Source organism: Zalophus californianus, chromosome 15 (genome assembly GCF_009762305.2).
Source record: "Zalophus californianus isolate mZalCal1 chromosome 15, mZalCal1.pri.v2, whole genome shotgun sequence".
In the NCBI taxonomy this organism is placed as follows: Eukaryota; Metazoa; Chordata; class Mammalia; order Carnivora; family Otariidae; genus Zalophus; species Zalophus californianus.
In genome coordinates, this window is record NC_045609.1 from 48,375,397 (window position 1) to 48,388,157 (window position 12,761).

At 40.1% G+C, this 12,761-nt stretch overlaps 1 protein-coding gene across 3 annotated transcripts in view; it reads left to right on the top strand.

Annotated features, from left to right (window-relative positions):
• The window catches only part of ZFAND4 (zinc finger AN1-type containing 4), a 91,772-nt gene that overhangs the window by 10,277 nt on the left and 68,734 nt on the right, over positions 1 to 12,761 (top strand). The window lies entirely within an intron of this gene.

Below are 12,761 nucleotides of genomic sequence, written 5' to 3' on the forward strand. Positions count from 1 at the left end.
TGGACATTGCTGCTATAAACATCGGGGTGCACGTACCCCTTCAGATCCCTACATTTGTATCTTTGTGGTAAATACCCAGTAGTGCAATTGCTTGGTCGTAGGGTAGCTCTATTTTCAACTGTTTGAGGAACCTCCATTCTGTTTTCCAGAGTGGTTGCACCAGCTTGCATTCCCACCAACAGTGTAGGAGGGTTCCCCTTTCTCTGCATCCCTGCCAACATCTGTTGTTTCCTGACTTGTTAATTTTAGCCATTCTGACTGGTGTGAGGTGGTATCTCATTGAGATTTTGATTTGGATTTCCCTGATGCTGAGCGATGTTGAGCACTTTTTCATGTGTCTGTTGGCCATTTGGATGTCTTCTTTGAAAAATGTCTGTTCATGTCTTCTGCCCATTCCTTGATTGGATTATTTATTCTTTGGGTGTTGAGTTTGATAAGTTCTTTATAGATTTTGGATACTAGCCCTTTATCTGATATGTCATTTGCAAATATTTTTTCCCATTCTGTCAGTTGTCTTTTGGTTTTGTGGACTGTTTCTTTTGCTGTGCCAAAGCTTTTTATCTTGATGAAATCCCACTAGTTCATTTTTGCCCTTGCTTCCCTTGCCTTTGGCGATGTTTCTGGAAAGAAGTTGCTGCGGCTGAGGTCGAAGAGGTTGCTACCTGTGTTCTCCTTTAGGATTTTGATGGACTCCTGTCTCAACGTTTAGGTCTTTCAACCATTTGGAGTCTATTTTTGTGTGTGGTGTAAGGAAATGGTCCAGTTTCATTCTTCTGCATGTGGCTGTCCAATTTTCCCAACACCATTTGTTGAAGAGACTGTCTTTTTGCCATTGGACATTCTTTCCTGCTTTGTCAAAGATTATTCACCATAGAGTTGAGGGTCCATTTCTGGGCTCTCGATTCTGTTCCATTGATCGATGTGTCTGTTTTTGTGCCAGTCCCATACTGTCTTGATGATGACAGCTTTGTAATAGAGCTGGAAGTCCGGAATTGTGATGCCGCCAGCTTTACTTCTCTTTTTCAATATTCCTCTGGCTATTCGGGGTCTCTTCTGGTTCCATACAAATTTTAGGATTATTTGTTCCATTTCGTTGAAAAAAGTGGATGGTATTTTGATGGGGATCGCATTGAATGTGTAGATTGCTCTAGGTAGCTTTGACATCTTCACAATGTTCTTCCAATCCATGAGCATGGAACGTTTTTCCATTTCTTTGCGTCTTCTTCAATTTCTTTCATGAGTATTTTATAGTTTTCTGAGTACAGATCCTCTGCCTCTTTGGTTAAATTTATTCCTAGGTATCTTATGGTTTTGGGTGCAATTGTCAATGGGATCGACTCCTTGATTTGTCTCTCTTCTGTCTTGTTGTTGGTGTATAGGAATGCCACTGATTTCTGTGCATTGATTTTATAGCCTGCTACTTGACTGAATTCCTGTATGAGTTCTGGCAGTTTTGGGGTGGAGTCTTTTGGGTTTTCCACGTATAGTATCATATCATCTGCAAAGAGTGAGAGTTTGACTTCCTCTTTGCCGATTTGGATGCCTTTGATTTCTTTTTGTTGTCTCATTGCTGTGGCTACGACTTCTAATACTATGTTGAATAGCAGTGGTGATAGTGGACATCCCTGCCGCGTTCCTGACCTTTTCGCTTTTCCCCATTGAGAATGATATTCGCTGTAGGTTTTTCATAGATGGCTTTTATGATATTGAGGTATGTACCCTCTATCCCTATACTCTGAAGAGTTTTGATCAAGAAAGGATGCTGTACTTTGTCAAATGCTTTTTCTGCATCTATTGAGAGGATCCTATGATTCTTGTTCTTTCTTTTGTTAATGTATTGTGTCACGTTGATTGATTTGCGGATGTTGAACCAACCTTGCAGCCCAGGGATAAATCCCACTTGGTCATGGTGAGTAATCCTTTTAATGTACTGTTGGATCCTATTGGCTAGTATTTTGGTGAGAATTTTTGCATCCATGTTCATCAAGGATATTGGTCTGTAATTCTCCTTTTTGATGGGGTCTTTGTCTGGTTTTGGGATCAAGGTAATGGTGGCCTCATAAAATGAGTTTGGAAGTTTTCCTTCCATTTCTATTTTTTGGAACAGTTTCAGGAGAATAGGTATTAATTCTTCTTGAAATGTTTGGTAGAATTCCCCTGGGAAGCCATGTGGCCCTGGGCTTTTGTTTGTTGGGAGATTTTTGATGACTACTTCAATTTCCTTAGTGGTCATAGGTCTGTTCAGGTTTTCTATTTCTTCCTGGTTCAATTTTGGTAGTTGATACATCTCTAGGAATGCACCCATTTCTTCCAGGTTATCTAATTTGCTGGCACAGAGTTGCTCATAATATGTTCTTATTTCTTTGGTGTTGGTGGTGATCTCTCCTCTTTCATTCATGATTTTGTTGATTTGGGTCCTTTTCTTTTCTTTTTGATAAGTCTGGCCAGGGGTTTATCAGTCTTGTTAATTCTTTCAAAGAACCAGCTCCTAGTTTCGTTGATCTGTTCCACTGTTCTTTTGGTTTCTAGTTCATTGATTTCTGCTCTGATCTTTATTATTTCTCTTCTCCTGCTGGGTGTAGGCTTTATTTGCTGTTTTTTCTCTAGCTCCTTTAGGTGTAGGGTTAGGTTGTGTATTTGAGACCTTTCTTGTTTCTTGAGAAAGGCTTGTATTGCTATATACTTTCCTCTCAGGACTGCCTTTGCTGTATCCCAGAGATTTTGAACAGTTGTGTTTTCATTTTCATTGGTTTCCATGAATTTTTTTAATTCTTCTTTAATTTCCTGGTTGACCCATTCATTCTTTAGTAGGATGCTCTTTAGCCTCCGTGTATTTGAGTTCTTTCTGACTTTCCTCTTGTGATTGAGTTCTAGTTTGAAAGCATTGTGGTCTGAAAATATGCAGGGAATAATCCCAATCTTTTGGTACCAGTTGAGTCCTGATTTGTGACCTAGGATGTGATCCATTCTGGAGAATGTTCTATGGGCACTAGAGAAGAATGTGTATTCCTTTGCTTTGGGATGGAATGTTCTGAATATGTCTGTGAAGTCCATTTGGTCCAGTGTGTCATTTAAAGTCTTTATTTCCTTGTTGATCTTTTGCTTAGATGGTCTGTCCATTTCAGTCAGGGGGGTGTTAAAGTCCCCCACTATTATTGTATTGTTGTCAATGTGTTTCTTTGCTTTTGTTATTAAGTGCCTTATATAATTGGCTGCTCCCATGTTAGGGGCATAGATATTTACAATTGTTAGATCTTCTTGTTGGGTAGATCCTTTAAGTAGGATATAGTGTCCTTCCTCATCTCTTATTACAGTCTTTGTTTTAAAATCTAGTTTGTCTGATAGAAGGATTGCCACCCCAGCTTTCTTTTGGTGTCCATGAGCATGGTAAATGGTTTTCCACCCCCTCACTTTCAATGTGGGGGTGTCTTTGGGTCTAAAATGAGTCTCTTGCAGACAGCATATCATGGTTCTTGTTTTTTAATCCAATCTGATAGCCTGTGTCTTTTGATTGGGGCATTGAGCCCATTTACATTCAGGGTAACTATTGAAAGATATGAATTTAGTGCCATTGTATTGCCTGTAAGGTGACTGTTACTGTATATTGTCTGTGTTCCTTTCTGATCTATGCTGCTTTTAGGCTCTCTCTTTGCTTAGAGGACCCCTTTCAATATTTCTTTCAGGCCTGGTTTTGTGTTTGCAAATTTGTTTAGTTTTTGTTTGTCCTGGAAGCTTTTTATCTCTCCAGTCCTTTCTGGCCTGCCAGGTCTCTGTGGATAGGTCTGTTGCCAATCTAATGTTTCTACCATTGTAGGTTACAGATCTGTTCTCCCGAGCTGCTTTCAGGATTTTCTCTTTGTCTCTGAGACTCGTAAGTTTTACTATTAGATGTCGGGGTGTTGACCTATTTTTATTGATTTTGAGAGGGATTCTCTGTGCCTCCTGGATTTTGATGCCTGTTTCCTTCCTCACATTAGGGAAGTTCTCTGCTATAATTTGCTCCAATATACCTTCTGTCCCTCTCTCTCTTTCTTCTTCTTCTGGGATTCCAATTATTCTAATGTTGTTTCATCTTATCGTATCGCTTATCTCTCGAATTCTGCCCTCATGATCCTCTAGTTGTTTCTCTCTCTCTTTCTCAGCCTCTTTATTTTCCATCATTTGGTCTTCTATATCACTGATTCTCTCTTCTGCCTCATTTATCCTAGCAGTTAGTGCCCCCGTTTTTTATTGCACCTCATCAATAGCCTTTTTGACTTCGACTTGGTTAGATTTTAGTTCTTTTATTTCTCCAGAAAGCGTTTCTCTAATAACTTCCACGCTTTTTTCAAGCCCAGCTAGTATCTTTAAAGTCATGATTCTGAACTCAAGGTCCGATATCGTACTAATGTCCGTATTGAGTAGGTCCCTGGCTGACGGTACTACCTCTTGTTCTTTTTGCTGAGGTTTTTTTTTTTTTCATCTTGTCATTTTGTCCAGAGGAGAATAGATGAATGAGAGAATAAAATGCTAACAGGTTAACAACGTCTCCAGCAAATATACTCTATATAAATATACTCAAATCAGAATAGACCTGAAACCAGGGGAAAAGAAAGGGAAAGAAAGAAAAAAGAGAGAGAGAGAAAAAAAGAAAAAGATAAAAACAAAAACAGAACAATTCAAAAGAAAAACAGAATATGATCAGATATGATCAGGTTAGTGCATAGATCAGTGCCACACACTAGATTTTGAGCATATTTTGATCTGTTAGAAGAAAGTGCCTCCTAAAATCTTAAAGGAAGAAAGACATATATGTACAAAATAAGGGTTGATACAACGAAGGCATGGAAGATGACTGTAAAGATGAAAATTATAAAAGATTTTATAAAAGGAATTGGTAAGAAGTTGTTTGAAAAAAAAGATTTAAAAAAAAAGAAAAGAAAAAAAAAGGGAGAGAATGTGATCAGGCAGGAGACTAGAACAAAGCCATATATAGTGATTTAGGGTATATTTTGATCTGTTAGAAGAAACTGTATCTCAAAATTTTAAAGAGAGAACAACTTATATATATATATATGCCAAAAATAAGGGTAACTACTATGAAGGGATAAATTTTCTAAAAATGAAAAATAAAAAATGTTTTTTTAAAAAAGGGATTGCTAAGATGTTGGTTGAAAAAGGGAAAAAGAAAAATTCAAAAAAAAAACAGTTAAAAAATTAACTTTGAAAAACTAATGAATCATGGTAAAAAAGCCATGAATTCTATGTGCAGTATTCCCCTAGCGCTGGAGTTCTTCCGTTCTCCTTGATTGGTAAACTTGGTCTTGGCTTGCTGGCTGTTCGTGCTGATCTTCTTTGGGGGGGTCTGTTGCCATGGTTCTCAAATGTCTTTGCTGGAGGCGGAATTGCCCCACCCTTGTCAGTCCGGGCTAATCAATCTGCTCGGGTTTGCTCTCAGGAGGTTTTGTTCCCTGCAAGCTCTCGGTGCAGCTTTGGAGGACCAGAGTGAAAATGGTGGCCTCCCAATCTGCGCCCGGAGGAGCCGAGAACTCGGGGCCCCGCTCCTTAGTGCGCCCCCAGAGAAAAGCAGTCACTTCCGTCTCCCCGGTCTCTGGCCGCACTCGGTGCTCACCTGGCCTGTGACCGAGCGTTTCTCTCTGGCACCCGACCCCGTGTGGAGTCTCCAAACCCAGCAGATCCCTGCGGTGCGCTCCCGCACCGCTCCTTCCAGGTGAGGAAGGGTGTCTCCCCGGATCTGCCACTTGTTGGGTCCCTGCTGGAGGAGCAGTGTCCCGACTGGGCTGTGAATCACAGGTTATGGCCACCCGGAGCTGAGAGCCCGCGCCTCGGCTCCGTCTCTGCAGCAGGCTTCCCCGCTCTGATACCTCGGAGCTCTGCCGCACTCAGGCACCCCGGTCTTTCTGTGACCCCGAGGGTCCTGAGACCACACTGTCCCGCGAGGGTTCCACCCCCAGCTTAGCCACTGGAGCGACGTCCCTCAGCAGAGCCGGCTTCTAAAAGTTCCGATTTTGTGCTCCGGGGCTCTGTCTCTTGCCAGAAGCAGCCACGGAGGCCCCCTCCCCCGCTGTCTATCTCCTGAATATCGCCTCGGATTCACTTCTCCGCACGTCCTACCTTCCAGTAAGTGGTCGCTTTTCTGTTCAGAGAATTGTTGCTATTCTTTTCTTTGATCTCCTGTTGAGTTCCTAGGTGTTCAGAATGGTTTGATCCCTATTCAGCTGAATTCTTGAGACCAGACGAAATCCAGGTCTCCTACTCCTCCGCCATCTTCATGAGGGCCTTATTCTAATGACCTTACTTAAACCTAATTATCTCCCAAAGATCATATCTCGAAATACCATCACATTGGAGTTTGGGCTTCAAGATACAAATTGGGGGTAAGAACACAGTTCAGTCCATAGCACCTACCGTAAGTTGTCAGTAGCTCTTAATTCCTTTTCCCCTTCCTGATCTTCATATCCCTCACCCTTTTCTTTCCTCCTGTTCTCCATACTTTCTTGTAGCTTCCTGCAGCCAATGGGCACGGACAGTCATTCTGTTCTTTAGGAGGCTTCAAGAAGGCGTCTTTCATGAAAAATGAATTTTGATTTTTTTCTGTGTGATCTATTTCTTTTGTTTTCTTTCTTTCTTTCTTTCTTTCTTTCTTTCTTTCTTTCTTTCTTTCTTTCTTTCTTTCTTTCTTTCTTTCTTTCTTTCCTTCCTTCCTTCCTTCCTTCCTTCCTTCCTTTTCTTTCTTTCTTTCTTTCTTTCTTTCTTTCTTTCTTTCTTTCTTTCTTTCTTTCTTTCTTTCTTTCTTTCTTTCTTTTCTTTTTTTTTTTTTATAGAGAGAGAACATGCAAGCAGGGGGTGGAGGGGCAGCAGGAAAGAAAGAACCTCAAGCAGGCTCCATACCCAGCACAGAGCTAGGCGCAGGGCTCAATCTCACAACTCCGAGATCATGACCTGAGCCGAAATCAAGAGTCAGATGCTTAACTGACTGAGCCAGCCAGGCATCCCTGATCTTTCTGCTTCTACCCAGGAAGACATTTGGGGCTAAAATGGTGGGTAAGGATCTCCAAGACAGAGGGATATGGAGTAGGGAATATAGGAAGGCAGAAGTGACACTGCTCAGTTAATCCTTCAGGGAAATGGTTGTTCTGCCAGACTGCTTTCCTTTTGGGTAACTCTCGGTAAGTTCAGAACTAGAGCCTAGTAAGAGATAGGAGGGTAGATGGAGGGGACTGTGGACAAAGAGTTGAAGGAATGTGCTGGTTAGGAATGATGAGGCTGATTTGCAATGACGGGGATGGAACTAGAGGGTATTATGCTAAGCCGAATAAGTCAATCAGAGAAAGACAAGTATCATATGATCTCACTGATACGTGGAATTTGAGAAACAAGATGGAAGATCATGGGGGGAGGGAGGGAAAAATGAAGCAAGATGAAACCAGAGAGGGAGACAAACCATAAGAGACTCTTAATCTCAGGAAAGAAACTGAGGGTTGCTGGAGTGGAGGGGGTTGGGAGGGATGGGGGGCTGGGTGATGGACACTGGGGAAGGGTATGTGCTGTGGTGAGTGCTGTGAATTGTGTAAGACTGATGAATCACAGACCTGTACCCCTGAAATGAATAATATGTTAACTAAAAGAAAAAAAAAAAAGGAATGATGAGGCTGTAGCAAGAAAGGAGCAGAACCTGCAAGGGAACAGGCCTTGAAGGGACAGGAGCACGGGAGCCAGACTGCCTGATTTCATATTTCTAGCTGAAGAGATTACTTAACCTCTATTTACCTCACTTGTGCTAATTTAAAATTGGAATAATAATAGTACCAGTCATAAAAACTTGTTCTTAGGATTCTTAGGTAATAGATATAAAACATTTAGCAGAGCATCTATGTTCTTTATCAGGGGAAAATGGTTACTCTGTGGAGATAGTGTAGTATGTACCCGTGGATATAAGAACTATGTCCTTGGGAGAAGATGTAATTTAGCTCTCTTAGTTTTCCAGAGAAGGTGAAATTTTTGGAGCTTATCACCTAGAGCATTGGTCTGCAAAGGAGAGTGCATACTACTCAGAGGATATGAAAAATAATCCAGTAGAATTTGGAAAGAAAAAATGTGCCAGGAACTGTAAGGGATTATTGTCATTTGGTTCATGATCGTCATGGGCAGTGGATTTCCTAGACATCCAGTCCTTGGCATTACTGCTCCCTAGTAAAGATTTCTCTTCTATGCATGGAATAGGATTTTTTTCCTGGCCTTCTTATGAGTAGGTGGGACCATGTTATTAGTTCTGGTCAATGAACTATGAATAGAAGTCTCTACCAGCCTGAGTCCCTGAATAACTGTAGTGAGCAGAACCCCCCTGCTGACATGCAGTGGACATGTAACATGAGCAAGAAATCAATTTTTGTTGTAAGCCAGTAATGTCTCTGGGGTCATTTGGGGAAGATTCAGCATAACCTACTTTATTCTGACTGATACAGTATCAAATAGGGATCCTTTTTTTCCCCACTACATGGATAACTGGTCTTTAAATACCATTTGTTGAATCATTCTAACCTTTTCTCACCAAATTAATTTTATACCTGTCATGTATGACATTTTTATATGTACACACAACTCTTGATCACTTGATCTATGTCTGTGTCTTCATATGCCAATATTACACTCTTATTTATTATAGTACAACTTACAAGTTTTGATAGCTGATAATGTCCATTCATGTTAAGAATCGTTATGTTGTCAGGGCATCTGGGTGGCTCAGTGGGTTAAGCGACTGCCTTCGGTTCAGGTCATGATCCTGGAGTCCCGGGATCGAGTCCCTTACCGGGCTCCCTGCTCAGCAGGTAGTCTGCTTCTCCTTCTCACCCTCCCCCCTCTTGTGCTACTCTCTCTCATTCTCTCTCTCTCTCAAATAAATAAAATCTTAAAAAGAGAGAATTGTTATGTATTCTTAGAGAATTGACCCATTTATCATTATGTAGTTCCTCTCTATCCCTGATCTTCCCTGCCCTGAAATCTGCTCTGTCTGCAATTAATATAGCTACTCCAGCTTTCTTTTGATTAGTGTTAGCATGATGTATCTTTCTCCATCCTTTTACTTTTCTCCCCAACTTTATTGAGGTATAATTAACAAATAAAATTGTATCTATCCCTGTACTTTTTTAAGAAAAGATTTTATTTATTTATTTGACAGAGAGAGACACAGTGAGGGAGGAAACACAAGCAGGGGGAGTGGGAGAGGGAGAAGCAGGCTTCCCATGGAGCAGGGAACCCGATGCGGGGCTCAATCCCAGGACCCCAGAATCATGACCTGAGCCAAAGGCAGAGGCTTAATGACTGAGCCACCCAGGCACCCCTCTATCCTTATACTTCTAATCTATATATATCTTTATGTTTAAAGTGGATTTCTTATAGACAATATGTAGTTGGGTCTTCATTTTCAGGTCTGATGATCTCTGTCTTTTTTAATTGGTTTATTTAGGCAGTTGATGTTTAAAATTATTTTTTATATTGTTGACTTAATAACTACTGTATTTGTTACTGTTTACTCATTCTCCTGGTTCTTTGTTCCTTTGTTTTCACTCTTTTCTGCCTTTTGTGGTTTTAATTAAAAACTCTCTTCTTGCTCTTTGCTCAGTGGAGAGCCTCCTTCTCCCTCTCCCTCTGTCTGCTGCTCCCCCTGCTTGTGCGCGTGCGCATGCTCTCTCTCTCTCTCTCTCTGTCAAATAAATAAAATCTTTAAAAAAACCCCAAAAAACCCAAAAACTCTCTTCTTGCTTGCAGGATTTGTAATGAAAAGTTCCCTATAATTATTGTCTAGTTTTTTCCTCCGCCTTCTTTAAAGATTTTCTCTTTGTTTTTGCTTTTCTGCAGTTTGATATGATATGCCTAGGTGTAGATTTTAAAATTTTTATCCTCTTTGGTGTTCTCTGAGCTTCCTGTTCTATGCTTTGGTATATCTTGTTAATTTTGGAAAACTCTGGGCCATTATTACTTAAAATATTTCATCTGTTCTGTTTTCTCTTTCTTCTAGTATTCCAGTTACATCTTTTAAAATTTTTCACAGTTCTTGGATATTCTGGGTTTTTTTTTTCATTCTTTTTTTCTCTTAGTATTTTAATTTGGGAAGTTTCCATCAACATTTCTTTAAGCTCACTGATTCTTTCCTTCCATATCCTGCCTACTTATAAGCAGGCCCATCAAAAGCTTTTAAAATATGTTATTGTTTTTTACTTCCAGCATTTACTTTTAATTCTTTTGTATGCTTTCAATCTCTCTGTTTTTTCATGTTTTCTACTTTTTCTTTTTAAAAGATTTTATTTATTTATTTGACAGAGAGAGAGATACAGCGAGAGAGGGAACACAAGCAGGGGAAGTGGGAGAGGGAGAAGCAGGCTTCCCGTGGAGCAGGGAGCCCAATGTGGGGCTCGATCCCAGAACCCTGAGATCATGACCTGAGCAGAAGGCAGATGCTTAACGACTGAGCCACTCAGGCACCCCTGTTGTCTACTTTTTCATTAGATTTCTTAACATATTAATCATAGTTATTTTAATCTTCCTGTCTGATAATTATAAAATTTGTCATATATGAGTCTGGGTCTGATGTTTGTTTAATTTCTTCATACTGTGATTTTCTTTGAGCATGCCTTATAATTTTTTTTTTTTTTTGAGAGCAAGATGCAATGTATTAGGTAATAGTAACTGAATTAAATAGGCCTTTAGTGTGAGCTTTTATATTAAATAGCTAGGAGTTGGGCTTTGTTTAATGTTTGTTGTAGCTATAAGTGCCAGAGGCTTCAAATTCCTCTAGTTTCTTTGTTTTGTCTCCCCTGTTGTCTTTGGGTTTCCCTAAGAACTCCTCCTTTGAAAGAATCAGTGTCCTGTACCTCTTTCACCTGTAATCTGCTGTTATTATGTTAGATCCCTGTTAGTCTGGTGGTAAAGTATGGGGGAAGGGAAACCATCTATAATCTTATAATTCAGTCTCAGTCTTCTGGTGGACCTGTGTTCCTAGGCCATGACCTTCATTGTGTTTGTTAGTATCTCCCCTCCCCCCACCCTAGTATTACTTACGTGCAATAAGAAGACTAGAGATGTCTGGAATCAGTGAAATATCCTTACCCCAGATGAGGTAAGGTTCTGATAAAGTGAGTGTAGACCTTTATTATGGAAACTAATCTAAACTTTTTCTTAATGTTTGTTTCTACTCCCTCTGCCTGAGCTACAAGAAGATCTTTCTTGACTCTTCACAGTGAGAACCAGGTGGGATTCCTAGAGATAAAACTCTCAATAGTATGGTAGCCCCCCCACAAAACTATGGCCTCCAGGAATTCCTCAATCTCATGCTAGTCCATACTCAACCTCTACCAGTTCTTTAAAGTTACCATTTAAGTGTTCCTTCAGGTAAGCAGATCTTGGCTGTAACTCTTTTCATATCTCTGTAGATTTTGGGGTGATGGTTTGCCCTCCTACCTGTGTCTCCAATGGATGGAAGAAGAGTTGCTGGTTTTCAGTTTGTTCAGCTTTTTTTTTTTTGTTTTAAGTATGGGAATGGCAACTTATAAGCTCTTTACATGTAGTATCTGAAACTGGAAGTCTCAGTATTGTTTTTAGGGTAACCACATCTGTCAAGACCCTATTTCTGAAAGAGGTCACATCTTGAGGTTTTGAGGTTTAGGGTTAAGACTTCAACATATGAACTTATGGGAGACACAGTTCAACCCATATCTAATATATAGGTCTGTTGTTATTGGCAAACATTACTGTCATGTAACTATCACCACAATCAAGATAAAGAACAGTACCATCACCCACCAAAATCCTCCTGTGCTTTTGTGGTTAACCTTTTTATGTAAACCCAGCTCCTGGCACTCACTGACCTACCTCTGTCCCTATAATTTTGCCTTTTCTAGAATTTCCTATAAATGGAATCACATAGGGACGCCTGGGTGGCTCAGTCGTTAAGCATCTGCCTTCGGCTCAGGTCATGATCCCAGGGTCCTGGGATCGAGCCCCACATGGGGCTCTCTGCTCAGCGGGAAACCAGCTTCTCCCTCTCCCACTCCCCCTGCTTGTGTTCCCTCTCTTGCTGTGTCTCTCTCTGTCAAATAAATAAATAAAATCTTTAAAAAAAATAAATGGAATCACATAGTATGTAGCCTTTTGAGTCTGATTTCTTTCACTTATATATAATACGTAATACATAATGCATTTGAGATTTATCAACATTGGTACATGTATCAGTAGTTTATTCTGTTTATGGCTGAGTAGTGTTCCCCTGTATGACTACTATACCATACTTATTTCCAAATTTAGGGACGTGTGAGTTGTTTTCAGTTTGTGGTGATTCTGAATAAAACCATTATAAACTTTGATGTAGTTTTTTATGAGAGTGTAGGGTTTCATTTCACTTGGATAAATACCTAGGAGTGAAATTGCTGAGTTTTATATTAAGTGTACATTTAATTTAATAAGAAACTGCCAAACCGCTTTACAGAGTGACAGTACCATTTTGTATTTCTGTGAGTAATGTCTAAAAGTTCTAGTTGCTCTGTATCCTCATCAGCATGTGGTGTTGTCTAGGTTGTTTTTGGTTTTGTTCTTTGCTGTTCTGATAGATACTGGTGATATCTCATTGCAGTTTTACTTTGCATCTCCCTAATGATTAATGATATTGAACAGTTTTTTTATTTGCTTATTGGTCATCTCTTTGTCTTCTTTTATCAAGTGTCCATTCGGCCTTTGCCCATTTTTTCATTAAGTTGTTTGTTTTCTTG